Below are 23,087 nucleotides of genomic sequence, written 5' to 3' on the forward strand. Positions count from 1 at the left end.
CATCTCTCCAGCAGCCTCCTGCTTGAAAAATGCTCATCATTCAGTATGATGCCCCTAGCAAGTTGTTCTTAATTTCCTTGTGCTTTATTATCAATTTCATAACCACTTTGTCAGGTTTCATGTCATTTTCCATCTTCCTTAACACCTTGTTTTTTGGAAGAAATTCTTATTACGACCTTGAAGTATTGTATGCTTTAATCACATTAGCTAACCTCTTCCTTTGAATGTTTTATCTGACACTGAGCCTGCTGTACAGCATCTTCAAGCAGCATTACAACATCTACAAGTGCTTTACAGCTTCTAGCTGCTCACTTCAGTGAATTTCCTCACTTTCATGTGGTTCCCTTTTTTAAAGGTAAACACTGAATTTGACATATTCTTATGACAAGAAGAGATTTGTTCCTAGCTACATCTTACAACGGATCCTGGCTGCCAGATGGGACGAACTCAAGTATCATTTATCCTCTTCCTGTAGATTCTCTATCTCCACAAAAAAGGAGGCATGTAAGTAAAGGCCTGAAAGAAGAGTGGCTGTGTCACACCTTCTGAAATGCATACGGATAGAGCAACACATAGGGCTTGCTTACGTACTTACTGAAGGGGCTTACTTAATTGGACCTTCTCTGTTTTCCACTCCACTGCCCTCGTTCTATCTTTTTTTTAACAGAGATTTGAAAGCTTCAGCCAAATGGAGCATTCTTCCACATTTCTTCCTTCCCTACAGCCTTGAGTTTAAAACTCTTCTGCAGTTTTTAACTCTATAACTGCCAAGTTTTTTATGCGTCCACAGCCCACACCATACTCCTCTGATCCCCTACCATAGCACTGTGTGTCATGGGAGCTCCCAAGCGGTGTGGCTCTTTCCCAGGAGATAAGTGAGGGCTTTTTGCCTACACAACAGCTCTCCTGAGCTTTCCCATGCTGGGAGGGAAGGAGGGAGGAGATCCGGTTTCCTCTCTGTCCTAGCGCCAGCCCCGTGGCACTGCTGGGAACATCCGAGGGCATTGTGCAATCTGCAGAGGCGGCTCTTTGTGCAGCCTGGCAAAGCAGTGTCTGATAATGGCTCTCCTTTTGTTTGTATCACACAATCGAGCTCACGATCTCTCCAGTACAGGCAGCCCACGGTGTTGTGTCCTGTGAGGCTGAGTGCAGGGCTGTACAATAGCACAGAACCCTGCAGTGCTGCAGCCAGTCACCTGCCCTGGGAGCTATGTAGGCACAGAGCATTGAATGCCCAGACGTGCCTATAGGCTGGGAGAACTCAGAGAGAGCAGCCCTGCAGAGAAGGGCTTGGGGGGAGTCCTGGTAGATGGAAGGATGGATATGAGCCAGCAGTGTGCTCTTGCAGCTCTGAAGGCCAGCAGTATCCCGGACTGCATCAACAGAGGGATGGCAGCAGAGAGAGGGAGGGGATCATCCCCCTCTGCTCTGCCCTTGTGAGGCCCTGAGAGCTGTGGGTGCCACATCCCTAGAAGCTCAAGGAGAAGTTGGATGGATCCCTGGGCAGCTGAGCTGGTGGGTGGCAACCAGCCCATGGCAGGGGTTGGAACTAGATGGGCTTTCATGTCCCTTCCAACCCAAACTGTTCTATGGTTGTAAAAGGGCGGGAATAAGCTGTCTTGGCTTCAGTTCAGTGGATGTGCAAGTTGCATCTTTTTCAGGAGGCATGGGAAATGCTTCTGAAGCTTAAAAACAAGCTTATCAACTTTGACTTCTAAGCAATGCCAGATTCAATTTTCCAAAGGTCACGGAGGAGTTTTCTTCTGCCATCTCCAAAGGCCATGACAAATGTTCCCCTAACAAAGTAGCAAATTGTTCAACACAATGTACTTAGCAATTACCTTGCCATAGAGGTATTTATGGCAGGTATAGTAAGATAAACCAGTTTGTTTCCTATTGTTTTTCAAGGGAAAAAAAGAAAAAAAAAAAAAAAGGCTGTAGTCATTTTGTGGTAAGTTTGAGGGATAATTATAAATTGATGTCTTCACTGAATGCTTTCATGACTCCTAAAAGATATTTATAGGCTATCCCTCTCAAAGATCAGGAAACATTCATTTCTGGTGGGTTTTATTTTTGTGTGTAAAATCGTTTGAGTTGGAAGGGACCATTAAAGGTCATCCAGTCCAACTCCCTGCAATGAACAGAAGCACCTCCAGCTATGCATGTATGTATCTACAGGTATGCGGGTATTTTGTGTATCTATTCTGTGTAGCTATTTAAATTCTATCCAAAAATTGACCTTGAAGTATTCCATTGTTGCAGGGTCAGTTAAAGTTGTCCATAATACATGAATTTGGCACCTTTTGTGAATGTTCATTCCTATGTGGTCTGTATTTACAGGATCCTGCACTGATCTGCCTGGTATCGCTCTGCCTCCTGCACACTGCTTTCACAATGCGGACACAGAGCAGCTCCTATGGTGGGCACAGGAGCCAACCATACAAAAAACGAAAAGCAAAGACTCTATGGTATGTTACTGAATGCAAATGCAGCACGAATGTTAGCAATGCAAAACTAGATCAGTCTGGCAAGAGGGAAGCCAGCCCTGGACTTGCATCAGCAGTGCTGGTCCATGGGTTCCAAATGCGGCATCACTGCAGAGCCGGTTAGACGAGGTTCCCTGACCTCCTCTACTTGGCAGGCTCTTCTCTGCATTTTTGGCTGAGAGACAAAATAAACTGCACACCCCTCCCCTCGCCCTCCCCCTCTCCCCAAGCCCTCGAACTGGTCCCAATACATCCTGGTGCAGGTGTGCTGGCCAGCAAGGTGAGGAGAGATTTCATCACTCTAGCATATGGGTAAGTACAGGACAATCCACACAGTGTTTTTCACCAGCATGACATAAAAGTGGAGGAGAGTGGGGAGAAACAGCCACAGTGATGTGAAGGCTGTCTGTAGCTATGGAATGGGCAGGTTAGAGTATCTTTGCTGTAGAAGAACAGGCAGTATAACAGCTCTGGAGCACGGATCCCAGTAGACTGCCTATTCTGGGGGGCTGTGGGCTCAGACATAGTCCCATTCCAGAGATAGCACATCCACAAAGGATTTCTAGCTTCTGTTTGAATATCCTGGTATGTCTGTGCTAACAGATCCTCCCTCTCTAACTGCCTTTGGCTTCACAGACCTCTGGTAAGAGGGAAGATCTTGGAGGTAAAACACTGAGAAATAGGTGCAAGGAAAGGTGGCTCTGCCACCAAGTTCTTGTGCCATCTTTACAGAACATGTCTTATATCTACGCCTGCATTTCCAATCTGTAACGTAAAAATAGCAGTACTTCATCTCAGCCGTGCACTGCGTTCCTAAAATACAGAATCTTTCATAGAAAGCCTGCTGATTATCAGGTTAACATAGAGTCTTGCCCCATAGTGTACTCTTCCTCCTACGTCTGTTTCCTCTTGTGAATGGACTTTGCTGTGGTCATCTGTAAGGTAAACTATGATATCTTTGTATTTATGTACATTTGTGTCCAGCCTCAAAATGTTATTTCATTCCCTGAGGTGTGTGCTGCTGTCAGGCAAATGAAATGTCCCAATCCCCTGTTTAATTACTCATTAGGTAAGATTTAATGCGTGTGCATGTGGGGCTGGCAGCCAGAAGTGGATGCACAGGGGAGGTCTGTGAGCCAAGCTTCTGTCAGCTTTAGGGCAGGGGTGGCTGAGTAACGAGGGTGAACTGAACAAAATAAAATGGTAAGGCCATTAACTCCTTGCCCCAAACTTGACCCAACACATTTCCTTTTCGTCGCAAGACCAAACTTACTGCTCACAACAGAAGACTGGGAGAACTGGGGCAGATTCACATACCTGCATAGAATAAATCACAAGTCTGGACTGAGTCAATAAATAAAAAATAAATGGGGCTTTGAAACTTATCTTAAATGGGTCTGAGAGCTGTGCTCGGGGCTTTTGGGGAGCACGCCTTTTCCATAGGATGTAGCATCAGGGGTATAACAAAGGAGAAGAAAGCCAGTGATGCTACAGCTCTCTGGAAATTGTGCCAGTTTTGCCTTTCCTGCTTTCCACCCTCTTCCATTCTTTCTGTCTCTGTTGTTCACCCACATAATTACATAAGATATCGCCAGCTAAAGCTGCATCTGCCTCCTTAATGGATGGCTCATTATCAAGGGAGGGAAACAGAAAGGGCAAAAGCTTTTTTGTGCCAGCAGCACTGTAGAGATGTTCATGTGCATTACAGGAGAAGGAAAGGGTGTAACCTGTCTGTCCTAATTTATAGCCAGATGGGCTGAAAGAGTCAAGGTGTAATGAAGGTCACTGTGGCTGGGAATGAGGTGGAAGCAGTGCAAAGTTTCTCTCTTGACATAAAACCAATTAATTCTCCAACAAAGTCTCTGTCTCATTGGGCAGGACAGAGCAAGGCAGTTCTGTGTTTGAGTACTCCCACAGCTTTGATCTTTCTTCTGGAAAAGTAAGCTTGCAGAGGGGGTCTGACCTTGTCTGGGGTGATGCACTGTGCCATGTGGGGCTGGCCTTGTGGGGCGGCAGAGCCAGGCCTGCTGCTTTCCACACCATGTTGTTCTTGTCAAGTCTCCTTGTGTTCCATTTACTGCAGTAATGCCAACGTGCTGCTGCAATGCCCGTGGCCTGGTCCAGAATGCTGTGAGATCACTCCTTCTCATGACAATTCCTGTCTTGTTTTGGCCACAGGAAAGGACTTGTAACTACAAGGAAAATTGAAAAGGCAAATGAGAGAGAAAAAAGGTCGATCAGAAATCCATCTCCAGAGATCGCAAGGTATGACAGTACATAACCATTTTTTGCTTGAAAGAAAGCCTTTAGCCCTACACATATATCCCATTCCAATCAGTATATTGTGACAAGTGACTGCAGACAGGTTTTTCTTCTATTGATATTTAAAGCAAACGTTGTGTTGAACTCAGCACAGAGCTGTATTAATGCCAGGCATCTAGATGGGTTTCTGAACAGCTGGTGGCAGATAGCAAAGTATGGTTTGATCAGGAGATGGGTTTTACACTGCTGCCTGTGCTGGACAGGAGACTGAAAGGTTGTGGGGGACTCCCCGAGCCTTAACATCTATGATGACTGCAGCTGTAGTTTCATTTCATCTCTCTGTCTGAGTAGTCTTCTCCTTATTTGATTTTCTTTATTTCCTCTGTGCTTCCCATGCAGAAAAATCTAAGATTCCAAGTTGCGTTTTGAGGAAGCTTTAAAGTAGACTTCTCCATCCTGTGAGATGACCCTGAGCATCGGTAATGATCTGCGGGAGGCAGGGGAGAGGGAAGAAGACTGCTCAATGGGAGGTGAGTGCTGATGACTCTAATGAAGTCACAGTGTATACTCTCCTCTGCTGACTTGTGCCTCCTCTAATTACCTTCTGAATCCTAAGGAGCTGAACAGTGCCTTGCCTGCTCGCTATGTCCCTTGAGTTCACTCTCCCCAACAAGCAGTGCGCTACCCACAGTCCCTGGAGGCCCTTTGCTGCTGCTCTGGTGCACCAGGCGCATTTGCTCTGCATGTTGATGTTTGTGTTTTCTGCGCTGCTCATGTTTTCCAATTCCTTGGAGTAGTGAGGATGCTGCTGACTTGTCAGAATTGCTGTAGGATGCTGACTTGAGGTCACTGTCCATGGCCTCATTACATTAACAAGGGATATTTTGAGAAATACAAAAGATGAGGTATTTATTTTCTATGTGAGAGGGAGAGGAGAGGGAGAATGAATGTGTGCAAATGAATGGACTTCCCCTGCAGATTTTATTACATCCCTACACTGCTCAGTTAGAAATGACTGCCCAGCTCTCTCCCTGCTGTTTGCTACATGGAACAATGATGACTTCTGTTTTGTATTCACAGGCACTGCAGCCCTTCTTGAAGGGCCCCTCATCCCCATCCTGCAGAATCTGAGTTCCTGAAGTGGGCACAGCCATTACAGAGCGGGCAATGGGATGTACAGCTTTGTACATCATCTTAAGAGAGATGTAAGTTAAGACTGCTCTGGTCTTGTTCCCTCCTTGAAAACAACATTAGCGCTGATGTGCTGCAAAGTGAGTCAGTTTGGAAAAGTGAGTTGTCGAAAAAGTAATGCTGCAAGGCAAAAAAAGAAAGTAATTATTTCCTTATATGCTTGCCTTCCAATAGCAGCAATGCCAACTAGCAGGATGTGTGGCCATGGCTAAGGAGAAGGTGGACCCCTTCTTTCCTTCTCAGAAGGGCTCTCACCCTCCCCTCGAGGGAGAATATCAAAGGGGAGGATATAGCCTACAAATCCTCTATCTTAAAGAAAGGGGACCTTTGCACAGCCCACACCTCTGAATCAAAGGGAACATCTTCATTCCCTTCCTCCCTGTTGTCAGGCTATTGGGAAGTAGTTGACACAGCCCTTATCAAAGGAAATGTGGTCTTCTCTTCTGCTTGTCTACTCAGTGTTATTATGTCAACAGAGATCAATAAGGCGACACAAATCCTATCCTATTACCAGTATTCAGCAGCAAATGAAGCACCCTTGAGTTCAGCATATTATCATTTCATGCAGTCTACAATTAAAGCTTTAGATAAGATTAATTGCTTTCAAGGTGAGCCTTTACTATTGTCTCCTTATAATGGAGTCTGGATCCAGTGGAGCCTGGCTTTATGTCACTGGAAGAAATCACAAACAATTTTGCACTTGGATTGAAAAGATTTTTTTAACAGGCCTTGTGTTTCTTCTCTTAAATTTCTCTTGAGAGAAAAGTAACTCCCTGGCAATAAGCATAACCAGCACCAATGGTGAAAGTGGTTAAGAATTACCTACAGCTGGTAATAGTAAATTTACTTTTAGTTCCTCCAAGTATAAATATTTTAGGCACCCTGTTGTTCTTCTGAAGCCCCAGATCAGATGAAATGCAGCAGTACTCCAAAAGAAAGCAGATGTAAGTGCTGGACGGAGTGACCAGATTCCAGCACCTATTTCTGACAGCTCTTTTCCATACAAAAAGCTGAGAGAAGGGGGAGGACGGGACCCTACATTCCACCACAAAACACAGCTGCTTATTTATCTATTTGTCATTCTGCTGCAGTTGAGAGTTATGCCCAGATGAAAGAAACCAGCTGGGTGCAACAAAAGCACTGGGCACTCTGCTGATGGAGGCACTGCAAAGCAAATCCCAGCTTGCTACAAGGAGTGAGAATTGTGTGGGGTGGAGGAGATGCCACTGTGGCTCCTAAAGGGATAACGGTGAAAGAATTGAGCAGGATCTCTGGTCTGCTACTATTCGTACACCTCAACCACAGCTTTGAAGAGAATGGATATTTGAGTAGCATAGTTATGCCTGGCCTTACAATATACGGGCCAGGAAGCATTAACTTGGGGTGTAAGTGCTAATCTTTCCCACAAGGGAAAATCACCCCTGTTTTGAGGTTCCCTCCTGCCTATATTTTTCAGTCCTGCCAACTAGAAACCTGTGCTCTTGTTATTCACTCTTGAGGGTCTTAGATATTGCTCTGATTCTCAGGAAGATGGGCTTTCTGGAAAGCACCTCGTATTACAAGATTCATGGTAAAAGCTTTGTTTAAACTGCTAAATTGTAACACAGGAAAGCACAGGAGTTAGGGGGGAAATGTGCATCTCCCTCTCTGTCCTTTCCCATTCTGTGATGAGCTCCTTTCCCACTCTGTAATGAACTCTGCTTCCTAGTTACAAGATCACGAAGCAGTTTTCTTCTCATTGCTGAAATATCATCAAACCCTCCTCCACAACACTGAAAATGTTTTGAATTATAAAATGAAGGGTGAGGTTTTCCAAGCGTGGCTGGGGGAGAAGAATGACTTGTCCCCAATATGATGAGAAGGAACAGGGTCTCTGCCTCATCAGGGCAGCCCTCCTTGGGGGATACCATAGCTGGGACCCTTCAGTCTGTTGTGCACGGAGCAGTGAGAGGATATCGGCTGTGGGTGCTGCTGTGCATGGTTAGCAAAGGATCTGTTTCAAAGACACAGAATTCCCAAGCTGATCTTCTGTGGGCATCTGACTGCAGCTTCTTCAGATACAAGTCATCCCTTCAGTTAACAGCCCTACCTGACAAGGAGCTGAAGGGCTAATAGGATTTTGTGAGGCACTGGCAGCATTGTTTTACTGCAGATCTGATTACACACTGAGCATTCATTTCATGTAGGCTCCCCATAGCAGGAGGTGTTTGTCTCCTGTGTGAGGACTGGCACAGCACTGTACCATGCAGTCTGGTGTAGCTGAGTGGTTTGGTGCGATCCAGATCAGGATTCCTGGGAAAGCTCTCTGCTTGTACCAAGCTTTTAGATGACTTTCAGTCAACTGTCAGCCCACCTCACCATGCCACCCAAACCACATCCCTCAGTGACACATCACTACCTTTCAAGAATACCCCTGGGGATGGTGACTCTCCCACCACCCTGTGCAGCCTACACCACTGCCTCGCTGCTCCTTCTGAGAATAAATTTTTCCTAATGTCCAACCTGATGTTGCTAAACTAAGGTTATGCAGGATAACAAGAATAGGTCTTACAAAACAACAAGATAAAAATGATGGTAGCTGTAACAGGCGTTTGATGGTGAAGGAGATTTTAAACAGTCCAGATATAAAGCGTATCCTTGGGGCCCTGGCAAGGATGCAAACTTCTCTCCCACACAACCTCAGTCACTCTTGGAAAGCCAAGTTCTGAAATTTTAAAAGGCAAAAATATTACAGCAACAGCAACAACAAACATGCGAATCAGATGTTAAATGACTGCTAATGATCTTATCAATGTGTTGTGTAAACAGGAGGAAGAGGACAGAAAGAAGCATTCAACATTCCTCGGGGTTTTGCAGGGAGGTTTCAGTTTTATAATGGCTTTGTGGTGTTCAGGGGAGGCAGGCATATGGACTCTTTCAGCACAAAAGAAGCCAACTTGAGAATCAAGTAGCAAGATCCTGTGGGAAGTTAGGGTTTTTGTCTAGACAGCTAATTACAGCTTTTTGCAGAACCCAAATGCCTGGGAGCACCTACAGCAGATTGCAGCATTGGTGGGCATCCCAGCAAGGTCCCCATGGGCGGTCGCATACTCATGCCATGGCACTGTGTCCCTCCTGTAGGCCATGCTGGGATGAGTGGAAATGTGACAGTCACGTGGATGTGTTGTTTTCTCAGTGCACTGCAAGTCTCTCTGTAGACCGTTCCATCCAGTTATTCAACACTGCTCCCTAGCATTAAGCTTTTCAGGCCTTTTCCCCATTGACTCTTCTCTTTCACAGCCCTAAAAGCGATAAAGGTGTCATTTTATTTTTTGAGGGCACTACAAGGTTGGAAAAAAACCTTTGTGTTTGTCAGCACGACTTCATTTTACAACTGTTCCCGAGCTGTAGTCTTTATAACTGGTCGATGGATTCTAATTAAATTGTTTAGCTGACAGTTATTGGCTTTGTGTGGGGATATGCTGAGCCCATGGAAAATCTGAAAGTTGTCAAAGGTCAGCAGAGAATAACTGACTTGCTAGGCATGCCGTGTATAGAACGTACTTAAATACAAATATTAAGTAATGCAGATTGTTTTGTACAAATGAGGGTGCTTTTCTGTGTTGGGCTGCTTTATTTCTTCTGTTTTTAAAAGCAAAGCACATCTCATTTGCTGCAGAAAACAAAAGCTTGTTGGGATCATTACAGCTAGTACTGCATCCAGGCCGCTGTTTGACCATGTTTCCTTTGAAGATGAAGCTGGTTCCAGAGGGTGCATTGGCCTTGGGTCCTGATATTCATCCTGTGGTTGTGGCCTATGCTGTGACCACAGCAATGAAATTACTGGAGGGTTTTGTAGGATGTTTTAACCTGGCTTTGCAGAACTTCCCATCAAAAGATAAAACCTAGCAAGTCAAAACGGAGCGTAATCTGCTGGATTAATGAACTGAAGAGGGACTTGGAAGCCCTAAAGCCAACATGGAGGAGAACCTTACTCTGGAATTGGAATCACAGACAGGAGCAAGCAGGGATGGAAGGAGGAAAAGCTTTTCCCGCTATCAGTTGCAGCAGGCTGTGGGGTTGGCTCCTAACGGCATTTCATTTCTGCGTGCTGTTGGTGCTGAAAATAACCCTGCTAAAAAAAAAACCACAGGTTGTGGTTTGGCGTTGGGTGGATTTTGTGTGCGCAGCTCCCAAGCCTGGCCCCACCGCCACTTGCAGGAAAAGCGATCTGGGGATGGGGTAAGCAGCAGGGGAAGGAGCTGGCAAGGGGTGTGCTGAGCCGCTGGGGGATTCTTCAAGCCCTGTATGAGTAAGCTGTGTCACACTGTGCAGCCTGGCTCTCATTTTCTTTTCCTGCTACAGCAGTGTGTCGCCTGCTTTGCCTTGCTCTCACCAGTAGAGATGTGGTAGCCCATTGGCCTTCCTGCTAATGTGGAAACAAGTTTAGCTTTCATTTCTCTGCTGGCTGCTGTGATAAGCAGCCCCCAAAATGTTTCCATTGCAGCCATCATGTCAGTCCAGGCCTTGATGCAATTGAACTTTGAAGACACTTAGCCCTCCTTGTAACACAGCTTTATTTTGGTCCTGTGTGGTTTAAGGTACCAGACTCCCACTGGAGTTTACCTAAGGACTTGGGATCTCACACCATGTTTAGTGATATATGGATACTTTGAAAAAAACATTGGTTAATTTTTGCTTTTCTTACTTAAAGAAAACCTGAGGTCAGAAACGGAGCTTTCTCAGGAAATCTGTGGCCAGAGCAGGAAAGAGGACCCAGGTGTCCTGAGCTCTTAATGTTCAACCTTTCCTCCCCTGCCCCCAGGCTGCCTGAGAGCATGTTTGGAAGGATGCCTGCTTGCTCAGATACGGTGCAGACTTTCCTTCTTCTCTCATCACAGCTGGAAACATCTAGGAGGTCCTTATATGCTCAGCCGGAACACATCACTCTGAGTACGTAGATGGAACGTCAGGACCAAGACTGAGTGTGTGGCACCGAGAAGAGAAATCCCATCTGTGCTGTGGAGCAGGAGCTCAGTTTTGGTTGTGATTTCTCCCTACCAGCTGGTCTGAGTAATTACATAATGTATCAAGCCAAGACATCCTGCTTTATGCAACAAGTAAATTCATTTACAACCATCTTTTAAAGCAAAGAAGATATACACTGCATGTCCTCCTTTAACTGCACTACTTTTAAGAGTGCAATCAACAAGCTATTAATTAGCTGGCTAGCAGAACAGTCTCAGAGGAGGCTGTGCCTGTTTTTCTTCTGCCCAGGACCTGTTCTGGTATCAGGAGGTGATGGGGTAGGTGCCTGCTGTGGCACATGACCTTTCTCAAGGTGTGAACAGAGCTTGCTTGGTTGCCTCACACCCATCACAGGAACTGCAGGCTGAGTGCCTGGGAACAGATTGCTTTCCTGGTTGCATCTGTGCTGTTTCTCCCCATGTGGACTGGAAAATGTGTATGGGACAGGCTCCATACAGGGGAACAGGAGGGCGTTGCTGTAGGTATTAACACTGGCAAAAGGGAAAGCCAGCACTGTATCACTGCTCTCTTCTTGGATCCAAGACAAGGTCTCACTGTAAGGTACAAAGGAATAAGTCCAACCACAGCCACTGTCAGCTCTGCTTCCCCACAACCAGACACAGTATGTTATGAAGACAGAACCCTGGGGAAGCAAGAACTCCACCAGAGAGGGAACAGGTGGAGGAAACGTGAAATACATCCCAGCAAATCCATTATGGACAGTATTAGCACTTCATCTGCAACGCATGACATTGTATCACTGTTCCAGCTGCCGAATCTTTGAAGTGCCTTCGGAAACTTGTTCAGAACTCTGGAGGAGGATTTAGCTGCTGAAGCTCCCCAACCTGTTTCAGCAGGGGGCTGTGGGCAGTTGGCAGTTATTGGCAGGACGAGGCTGAGGAGCTAATGCTGGTGCTCACAGGAAGGAGGCAGGCTGACATCGTGGGTTAGGATTCCAAGGAAATATTAGTAAAGAATAGTACATTTGTCTTTTTCCCTGTAGAATACACAGCAAGGATGCAAATCAACATGCACACACACCTGTGGGTGATTGACAGGTTGGGCTGTTATTGCCTTATCCCTTGCACCTGCTTGCATAGCTGTGACACCCAGATTTGACTCTTGGGGATTTCATGTGCTGTGAAGATGCATCTTATGTTGGGTGATATCCTTGAAAATCCCTGTGCTAAACAGAGCAAGAGCAAAGCTAATAAGTGAGTGGGGGTGGATATTAAGAGGTCAATAAGAAGGGAAGGGAAAAGCTTCTGGATGCCATTCAGGATACGATGGCTGGGTAGAGTCAGAATGGGAATATTACAGAGGAACAAGCCAGATCTAGTGCAAGTAGAAGCCTGGCTCTTTGGGGTCTAGTTGGGCCAGGTGGAGATCCAGCCCTGCAGCACAGCAGAGAGAGCAGCTAAGTCAGTCTCAGCTTCAGGCTAGTTTAATTTGTATGGCGGATGATTTTTATTTATCATGTGACTTGACACTATAGCACTCACTCTGCGTGGTTATCACCAGAGCAATGGCAGCAGCGCATGCCACATTTTCTGCCTTTAGAAATACAAAGCCTTGTCTCACAGAAGCTCAGACATGCCCTGGCTGATGGGATCCGCATCCTTTTGCGTGCTGGTTTAAAAATAATGCACGCACACACAGAGCAACAAGACATGCTTTCCCCTGTTCCTGCAGCTTCCTGAGAGCACAGCCGGATGTTTTTAGGCCGTGTTAGGGATGGCCCAGGGAGAGGAGTCACAGTAGAGTTAGCAGGGATGGGTCTGATCACAGGACGTGGATGGAGAAACGGCTAACAGCAGATAGCAGATCTGACTGCAGATAGCAGTATCAAATTATTACTCTGTGTACAATGGTCTGCTGCAGATTTCTGTGTCGTTGCACCGGTGCTGAGTGGTTGTATTGCCACACACTAAAAAAATCTGGCAAGAGGCTGTGCTGGTTTGAAACCCGACTCAATGTTTTTTTGAGCCTGACTGAAAACAGAAGAAAGAAAAGATGGTTGCCTGCATCTGGATCACACATTGCTTGGGTTACAGCAGACAGGGCTCTTTTGTACTAGAGGATTCTTGGGGCTGTCTGAGATTCCAGACGTTGGTGACTTGTCCTTCACAAGCGTCTGTATCAGAGACCTCATCTATGGTCATCATAGACAAACATTCTCAATGTTCAGTGAGTTGTGTGGTTACACAGAATTTGCTCCTTAACAAAAACTGCTTTGAGAGGTGTTGTGCTGTAGCGTGTTCCTTCTTGCTTTGTGAGCGCGGTGCAAGACATGACCAGCCATGGTCCCTCACTGGGACTGACTTCCCGAGTTTGCCAGATTGGAGAGCACAGAAGGATGAAGAAGCATTTCTCCTGGCTCAGGTACACAATTTCTTCTGTATATTCAAGTTGTGAATTAGGAACTATTTCTTCTCAGAAGAAGTGGTGAGGCACCATCCCTGGAGGTGTTTGAAAACTGTGGAGATGTGGGACATGGTTTAGTGGGCATTGTGAGGGTGGGTTGGGTGGGGATGTGGTTGGACTGGGTGATTTTAGTAGTCTTTTTCAACCTTAATGATTCCATGATTCTATGATATTTAAGTCCATTTCTATTGTAAGAGGGCTGCAGGAGGCTCATCAGGGCCATGCTGACTTGTAACAACCAAAGGAGCCACTGTCATCTTGGACCTGAGTCACTCCTGGAGCCATCTCCCCCCTGTGAGGCTGAGCTACGTACATATGGCTCTTGACTTTGTGAAGACTGCTTGTTGATCTGTAGGAGAACTGGCAAAGCTGCTCAAAGCAGCTTCTGTACAAAGAGACAAGTCAGCAAGGTCCAGGATGGATCTCCAGGACCTGTCACACCAGTTGTGTGACTGAAGTCTGTCACATCTTGGGGGGCACAGGAATGGCAATGAGGAAGCAATGGCACAAGAATGACAATGAAGGAGACTCAGGTGAAACTATCAGGTAGCAGTTTTTAGAGCAAAGAACAGCAAATGCTATTTTTCACCAAAATTGTTCTGCACACAGTGCTGAATGAAAAATCCACCAAGAGCTCTTAAATACAAAGATACCATCTTTGGCTCAGGAAATATCTGGTATTTCTGGGGAAGTATGACTACAGGCTTTCCTGGGGTTTATATCTTCCTTATGTATCTATTGCTGGCTGCTCTCAGAAGACAGGATGCCAAGCTATGGCCCTTGGTCTGTTTTTAAGTGAGACCAGGCAGGTTGGCTGGCATTGTCAGCCTGTCCCTGACAGGTGCAACACCCTGCTTCAAAAATTCCCCAAGCTTATTTGCAGTTCCGTCATTGGATGGAAGTTTTCAATGCAGAATTGTGCTCAGTGGTGATGAGGAAGCCCTGTCCATCCCAGAAACCTTCATGTTGTTGGAGTGAGATGGTAGTTTCTTGGGAAAGGCTTGCGGAGCCACAGGGAGCACTAATTCCTGTGTGATGTGGTCCTGATCCAGCTAACCTGACCCATCATACACGAAGGAAGCAGTACACGGCTGTGCTGCTTTCTGTATGTTAACACAGTTCTGGTGCCTTTCAGTAACATATGAAAAAGGCCCTGCCTGTTTTGCTAAGCACTGCACAAAGGTTTTTGGGCAGAGCCTGCCCAGAAAGTAGCTAAGTGCTTTGGGAATGCCTGCAGTCAAGCCTCATGCTGGATGGGAAATATTATTTCTTCTCTGTCCCATGATATGTGTATCAGAGGTGAGTCAGCCATGCAGGAGCCATAAAAGTGTAAGCAATATTCTTTTCACTACCCCCAGGGAGCAAAATTAAGGCCCTTGTTTGAAAGAACTGAGACCCTTCCTCATGATATTTTGTTTTGATACTTTGTCTCTCAGAGCTGCTGCTCGGGACTTTTTACTGCTTACTGTTTCTATTATATATATTTATATTTTTCCTTTTCCTGGAGCAGCAACGGGGCAGTGACTCATTTCGTAGGTAATCTAGAAATAACTTCCCTTTTACAAGAAGACAAACTGCAAGCAAGGAAGACTCGATCTCTTGGGAAGCTGTGTGCCCTTTGGTATAAATCCAAACTCTCCTGGGGACATCACAACATTGGATTTGGAGGGGGCAGTTTGGTGCATACAGACACGAACTCACCACCACTAACACATCCCAATAACTCCATTGTTTCCCCTGGGCTTCTGTGGCCACTTTTCTTCACAGGATCTCAAGACTGACTCTATACCTTGGTGTGCCTCACCAGTCCCTTGTGTTTGGGGACTCCGCTACCAACAGCAGCTCCCACTGCTGCCCGAGGAGCAGCAGAACTGACAGACCAGCACTGGTTTTAGACGAGCCCCTAGACACGTTATTCTACCACTCACAAAGCTGCACTGATGTCAGTATAGTGTGTGTGTGAAGGGCATTAGACAGGTGACAGGATAACCCTTGAACCAAGAGCAGATTCTGCTGTGTGTGACATCTGCTGACAGCCTTAACTGGCAGTGAGGCTTCAGGCCAGGTCATTTATATCTGATTGTCTGGAAAGATAGAAAAGGTAAAATTTACTTTGTTTACGGTGAACGCCTAAGAGCTAGAACACAAAGTGATGCTCTTTTTTCCAGTACAGCTGGCCATCAAGACTCCCATCATCTGCTCATTGATTCTCAGCATCCCAGACACCTGAGAGCTGTTTGTGAGTGCCCACAGATGTCTGCTTGATTGATAGCTGAACTACTGAACACGCAGCACCACGAAGGCTGACACTGCCCGGCTTTTGCCACTGACCAACACAGCTGTGTCCAGCTCTGGTGAGTCACCTCGGTGAGCACTGTGCTCCTGCTGCTCACTGGGACCACAGCACTCAAAGGCCACCAGCCCAGTTTCGGTGCCCTGGTTTTCTTTGCTCGCCCTGCGGTTCCGCCCCACGCCCCACCCCACAGCGGTGTTAATGATGGGGTAGGGATTGCTCTGGGCTGGTAGGAGGTGTGGGTCATTCTGCCAGGGCAGTGAGCCGCGGTCAGTGGGACGCTGTGACACACTGCCCTGAGCTGCAGCTATCAGGGCTGGACCGTGCTGCTGGGAGTCCAGTGACAGCGGGGGGAAGGTGCCCTCAGAGAGCTAAGCCAGTAGGTGATTGGGATCAGTTTTCCAGTGACAAGATGGTTTTCTACTCCCAAACTCCAGGCCCAGCTCTGCAGCTGGGTTTAGTGCTGCTCAGCTCTGTGGCCAGCCTCAGCCCTTCCCCAGCGCAGGGATCACTGCCAAAGCCCAGCACAGGGCAACCGCTGAGCTCCTCTTCTCCGTTTGAAAGCTTATGTAAAAAATGATGATAAGCTAAATCTAGATCTATGCAGCAATTATGTGGGATGCCAGACCTTGCACCTGTAGCATAATACATAACAGAGCCAGCTAACTGCCTTGTCTAATGATTGCTCTGAACAGCACACAAATCACATTATGGGGGGTGAGCTGAGAGCCATTTTTCGTCCGAAGCTGATGAGCTTGCAAAGACTTTCTTTGCCCCGTTCTCTCACACTGCAGGTTTGTTCTCTTCTCCTTGGAATCCTTCCTGTTATTTTTCTACCTTCCTGTCACAGGATGCAATGTTCATTACAATAATAGATCAAACTTTGAGTGGAAAAACTCCGCTTTGCAGTTGTCATTAGGATTTCCCAGTTTCATTTCCTGCAACCCATAATGAGCAGGTGGAGGTTTTTGCAGGATGCTTGGGTGGGAAAGAGATGCCTATAAACGTTATCCCACCTTCACCTCTCAGCTGTCACCCTGAGGTGGGATAGGCCATCTCCTGAGGGACCTTGGCTTAGGAGCATGGATAACTGGAGAAGACCAGCACCTGAATACCAGTCAGGCAACGGCAGAAGATGACTCCAGCTCTCATGATGGAGAAGACAACTCCCACTCTCTCTGGGAACTTAAAATGTCTGTATTGATTTCTTAACCTGGAATGTGCTTTGGAAACTCTGTCTGGAAAGCCTGCTTTGTCTCTCTGCACCTAAATACTTTAGAAGCGTGGTCAGAGATGCTCCCAACGTGTGCTCTGGATTCCCTGGTGAGAGACGCAGGAGGAAGTTTTGAGGTGGAAGAGCAGCATCAGTGTCAGTTTGTTTGGAAGGATTTTTGTGGACTGGACTTCTGTGGGTTTACTTGCTTCCTGTTACCCTTATGTTATCAGCATGAAAATATTAAATTGTGTGACCAATGTAGCCAGTAAGACTGGCCACAGCTATTATATAACGTCTGGTTGCTGTAAACATCTCCATGATCATTTCTTTGATTGCAGTGCAAACATATCCTGTGCACAATATGTGGGTTACCAGGTAGAGTTATGTCATGAGTCAGGATGAGCCAATATCATAAGCAAATGTTAATGAAGGGTGGCATTTTCATTAGTTTCTCTGTATTGACCTATTTCACTTCCTATCCAAGGCAGCAGCTGAAGAGAGCTGGCCTAAATAGATCAGCATTCTGCAGCCCAGAATTGTGATACAGAGCTGGAGGGAGCACCGTTCTCCTGAGGGTGGCTGTTCTCATCTGACACTATGACAAATAGTCCTAGGCTCCTTCTGTATTAAAAATAAAAGCCTTGAACTTGCATATTTCCTTATGGAAAAAATAGCTATCTCAGGATCCTGCTTATACAACTGGAACAACTTTTGTTCTCCACCCCATCTAAAGACAAGCAAAAGGCTTTTATGTTCTCTAGGTTATTAATGAACAGGGCTTCCTCTGCTAAGAGGATGTTTGGAGCACTGCTAAAATCTCTGCTCAGGTCCCTTGAATTGGGACAAGTGATCTTACATCACCTTCCTGAGCTAATTGCCAGCCATTAGAAAACACATTTTTAGTAACACCTTTTGCTAAATTATTCCCTGCCTTTGCCTGCTTCATCATAGCACTTTTTTACAGGTAAACAGTTCTCTGCTCTCCAAGGAGTAGAGTTAAGTGCCTTTATGACATTTTAGAAAGGGAGGGACATTAATTTGTGCTCCCTGTTCTACCTTCCATTTGAAAAAGGAAGGTAGTGGGGCAGTTTGTGAGGACTAGTGCTCAGAAGGAGGTCGTGTGAGGTGATCTAACTTATTAAATCAAAGGAAAGTTGGACAAAGGAGTGACTTGCTCAGAGACAGATAAAAATTATCCCAAACTGAAGGCAGATTTGGTAACAAAGCCCTGGTCTGACAGCCAGTCCACCCTCTCTGCAAACATCATGCAGCAGGTAACAGAGCTATGCTCATGAATCATTGCCTTGTTTATTTAAAAAAAGCCAACAAATATCTGACAGCAGTGATGGGGTGACTGAGTGAGCATCCAGCTGGCCTGCTGCAACCCGGGAAAGCCCTGCACAGCAGGGAGAGGGGAACAGCACCCATTGCCTGCAGTGCCACATGAGCTCTGGCAGATGGGTTTTTTAGAGTCCAAGGAGTTTCTGTGCAACTGAGAAGCTGAAGTGGTTTGGATTTTCCTACTCTGAAGCCTTCCTGTCTCTGTTCTCATTTCACGTGTAATTAAGGGATTTTTTTTAAAGAAAGTACACCAGAGAAACCCTAACAACTGAGCCCTGCTGTGCATAACACTGGGTCAACCCCAAGTGATGCCGTGGATGAAGAAACATTTTTCCATCTGCCTTTTCTCTGCTCACATAGTAGTGTTTGTCCTTCTGCTTTGGCATGTGGGCTAAGGGGAGCTCAAAGTGCCCCACGTAGCTGCCACCCCGGGGGGAAGCGTGGCTGTGTGCCAGCTGTGGGCTGCCTGGGCTGGGGTCACAGAGCTACAGTGTGAGGGCTGAGCTGGCTGAGCGTGTTCTGCGAGAGGCGGATGCTCACCGGGGTTTGCTGCAGGGTGAGGTAGAGCTTTGTATTGTGAGTGCACTGGGAATCCCAGCCTGCACCACCCAGCTCGTGGAGGATGCTGGATCCATCCTACACAGGCATTACAAGCTACCACAACCTCCTCACACTGTGATGCAAAGTCATCTTGGCAATAGCCCCAAATATTCTTCACATTCACGTATAAGCACTCCACCATCACTTTGGATTCTCCACTGCTGTGTACAAGATTCTTGCAGAGTATCCTGGGTTATGAAAGCCTTAAGACAGAAATGGTCTTTCGGATCAGTGTTTATCCAGCATCTGGCTTCCTGCCAGTCTGGCCAAAGACTGGAGTCCCTTCATATTTCCACATCAGAGAAAGGTTAATCATCACAACCCTCAGCCTCTTACATGTCTAGGTGATGAATCCTTCCCACGCCTCTGTAGGACCAGTGCATGTAGGAGACCAGTCTTGGGGTGTGATGCCACAGTGCCCCAGTACCAAAAGTTCACAGACTGAAAACTCTGAGACTGCCCCTTTGCATAGATAGGGAAACTGATATAGAGGGAGGGGAGGAGACCACGTGCATATTACCAGAGAACTGCACTGGTTCAGCCTCTGTGCTCCAACCAGGTGTGTCATAGTGATGGACATGCTATGCCATCCTATGCCATGCCATCCCAACACCACCAAGCAGCCAGAGGCACACTGCTCCTGTGCAAATGAAGCAGCAGCACAATCAGGAAGAGTAGAAGAGCCTGATTAATCTGCTGTGACAGAGGCCCACCCAACAGGGCTTGGTCCCAGGTGGGAACCTAGTGATAAACGCTCAGCACTCACACTGCCTGTCTGTAAGTGCAGCTCTTTGAAACAATGCAACATGCCAAAGTGGGTTAACAGGGACGGTGTAATAGGAGAGATTAACGTCTGGCTATGATCCTGCCATCTGCTATTTCCTACACACCTCCTGGTGAGTGCCAGCACTGGGAGAAGCAGCACTGACCAGTGGAAGAACTGAGCTGGCTACACAGGGACGTTGGTGCATCACCTTGCAGGTCCACAGAGGTGCTTTAATGATTCCCAGCCCTATTTTTTTTTTTTTGGCCATTTAGCACCGTTTTTTGCTACAGTCCATCTGCATCCACTTATCCTGTCTGGGATGGAGAGTTACCATAGCACAGGCAATGGGAAGCCAGCAGGCATGGAATTATGGGATGTAGGCAGGGGCCTGGCAGAGCCAGCACAGCTGTAGCAGCTCCATCCATGAGACAAGCACAGCTCCTGCCTGGCTGTAAGGGTGTAGGTGTTTCTGGGAAATCAAAGCTCATCCTCCTGTTTCGGTGGTGGAGGCTCATCTGGAGGAAGGAGAAGCTTACAGCCAACACCTGGTTCTGCCTGTGCCGTGTTACGAAACGTGCTGTGCACCAGTGTCAGCTCTGCCGACCTCAAAAATGCAAAAGTTCAAGTCAACCACTTCCCCTGTTCCTCCAGTACGGGGTTTCCATGTGAAGGGTGATCTGATATTCTCATTTCCCTCTTCTGTCGAGGACTGCAGAAGACACACTTTGCAGGTGTCTTCCATCAGAGCAGCTGCAGTGATGTAGCTCTCCCCATGAGCTGAGAACCTTTTAATTGAGAACCTACCAGTTGGGCTGTGAGGAGCATGTAGTTAAATACAGGCTTCCAGGGCCTCACAGCAATGAGAGATTGTGTGGTGAGTGGCAAGGTGTATGAGAGTAATAGGGCTGGGCAAGGGGAATTCAGCATAGATCTCCCAGTAAGGCTGCATCCTCTTCTATTTGGTGGTCTGTTTTCTGATTCTCTGGGAAGGATGGATGAGATAATGCCTATGGGTACAGGAGCAGGAAGGCATCTGGATTGGAATGAGTTGGGTTGTTTAATAAGCATGTGTTTTTTAGCACTTAAGGGTGGCTTAGAAATAGCAGGTCCTTGTCAGGAGCTCGTCTTGAATGATCCATGGATTTCTGATAAATGTTTACTGTAGTGTAGAACAATTCTCTATAGAGCAATTGCCTCCCCAGCACCTTAAAAATTTAGATTGGGTGCTTTGTGCATTACAGGGGATCCAGACAGACAAATCCTGGTTGAGTGGGTGCAGCATGTGTGATGGTCCAGGTGCCAGAGGAACATGGGCTTAGGGACGCTGAGGTTTCCAGCCTTATTGCACCATTTTCTCTTATGTTTTTGTTTGTTTGTTCTGTAAGAAAGTATAACTTCATTTCTACATCTTATTCTGTGAATTTGGGTGAAATTCTGTTTTCTTGCTTGCTCAGTATTATCTGACATGGCTCCACTGTAGTTAATATTTGCTCTCTGGGATGTCTAAAACAAATATTGCATGACTTTATCCCCAGCCCCTCAACATATCTGTCTATATTAGCACCTCTAGGCTGGTTTAACAACGTGGCTTATCTGCCGATTCCTGTTTAGTTTGAATTTTGCAACTGCCATGAAACCCTGTTGCTGGTGATGTCAGAGAGCCGTGAGCAGCCTGAATGAGAGGGAACGTGTCACCACACAGCCTTTGTGTTCAGTGCTTTTAAGACTTTGCTCTATGTTAACCTGTCTGCACTTAGACTGCAAGCCCCTTTATTTCCTGTGCTCTTTCTCTGCAGGATCACTGGTAATGCTGATGGATCAATAGGGCCTTTGTACCCTTCCACCTCCCCCAGGTGCTCCCCTCCATCTGACGGCAGCAAACATGTTTTGAACAAAGCACAGAGGGTTGGCCCGCTCCCACTGGCCGGTGAGGTGCTATGAATTAGTTGGCAGGTTTTAATCCAGTAAAGCCTAGTTAACACTGTCCTTGTGCAGTAAGCTGATTATGATAAATAAGCATGCTGTGTCTTAGCAGACGCCTGAAATCAGATCAACCAAATGCAGTTAGACTGGCCAGGCAGCTTTTTCTTTTCTTTTTTTTTTTTTTTCCCTTTTTTCCCCCCTTCCTTTATTTTTAAATCCCACAGCAGTAAGGCTGCACTGGCTTTGCAGTGAGCTCCACACAGGACCTGGTGCTGAGAGGAGATCCAGGAGCTCACATAAAGCCCTGGCAGCCTCCATTTCATCCAGGATGGAGATGGGAGACAGCAATGGGAGCTGCACAACGCATGGAGGGGTGACTGCAGTGAGCCCGGTGTTGCTCCTGGAGCCCCATCACTCGTGAGGCAGAGGCAGGCAGTGTACTGGATCTTGTCTTGCAATTTCAGGGAATCCTCTGGCTTCCTAGAGAGCAAAACATCCTGGCACACTCAGAGTTGTTTTCTGGGATTCCATCCCTGCCCCTGGAACTGCCCCGTGCACCAGGGATGTTGTGACGTGGGCTGCTGTCCCTGCTCAGCAAGGCTTTTGAGAATGGGGAAGATCATGTGGGGCTCAGAGTCAAACCAGCAGTTCTCTGGTTGGGGCCTTCCCATCCCCTGCAGCTCATTGCATGGCCGTGTCTCTGCAGACACCACAGGCCTGTGGGGAGGGTTCACAGCACCAAGAAGGGCTCCAGAATAAGAATTCCAGCATTTCATGTCTGAATGCCAGCTCTGTTGAGTGGTAGGGAGAATAAAGATCCCATTTAGGGTATTGCTGCTGTCTAAGAGGCTTTAGGGATTGTTAAAACTCCTGTCTCTCAGGAAACAGTCTGGCTTCATCTGTTGCCAATTAGAACCACAAGACCTGGGCTGGGTGCTTGTAGCTTACTGGTGATACTGTCCACCCCAGGGATGTGCATGGTGGTTGTGAAGGAGCTGAGAAAGGGATGAACCCCCCCACCATGAGGAGAAGTGCTGATGGAGTCACTGTCCCTGGAGGTGTTCAAGAAAAGGGAAGATGTTGCGCTGAGTGATGTGGCTTAGTGTGCATGGTGGGGATGGGTTGGTAGTTGGACTGGATGACCTTAGTGGTCTTTTCCAACCTTAATGATTCTACGTGGAGAAATTTGGGATAGAGGGGAAGGACCTGGCATCATCCAGCTCAGTGCTGGCCCAGACTGGGGCTTCCCATGGGAGCTGGGGGCCAGGAGAAGGCAGTGACCATAAGGCTTTGGGGTCCCCCACCATGGTAGATCCGGTGTTTGACCAAACCAGCTCCTTCCTGACTTCTCTGGCCCTGGAGCCATTGTGGCCACACTGCACTTTGCAAAGTTCTTAAAGCTCCAGGGTTATTCTCTCTTTCCATCACTTTGGGGAGCATGAGAAAACCCAGGACACCATCAAACTCTAAGTAAAGAAGGAGAACTGAAACATCTCACTTGTTAGATCTGGTTGCCTCAGTGGTATTAAGACAGTATTGAAATAGGAAGGAGGACACATCTGGACAGCAGCCAGGCAG

At 46.9% G+C, this 23,087-nt stretch overlaps 1 long non-coding RNA gene across 1 annotated transcript in view; it reads left to right on the plus strand.

Annotated features, from left to right (window-relative positions):
• Positions 1–21,572, plus strand: part of LOC107316106 — a 62,148-nt gene extending 40,576 nt beyond the window's left edge. The window contains exons 6-11 of the long non-coding RNA XR_004307692.1: positions 2,341–2,468; positions 4,665–4,751; positions 5,148–5,278; positions 5,829–13,328; positions 15,544–19,553; positions 21,383–21,572. This is a non-coding gene — a long non-coding RNA (uncharacterized LOC107316106). The remainder of the gene's footprint in view (positions 1–2,340; positions 2,469–4,664; positions 4,752–5,147; positions 5,279–5,828; positions 13,329–15,543; positions 19,554–21,382) is intronic.
• Positions 21,573–23,087: the final 1,515 nt, after the last annotated feature.

Source organism: Coturnix japonica, chromosome 6 (genome assembly GCF_001577835.2).
Source record: "Coturnix japonica isolate 7356 chromosome 6, Coturnix japonica 2.1, whole genome shotgun sequence".
Classification (NCBI taxonomy): Eukaryota; Metazoa; Chordata; class Aves; order Galliformes; family Phasianidae; genus Coturnix; species Coturnix japonica.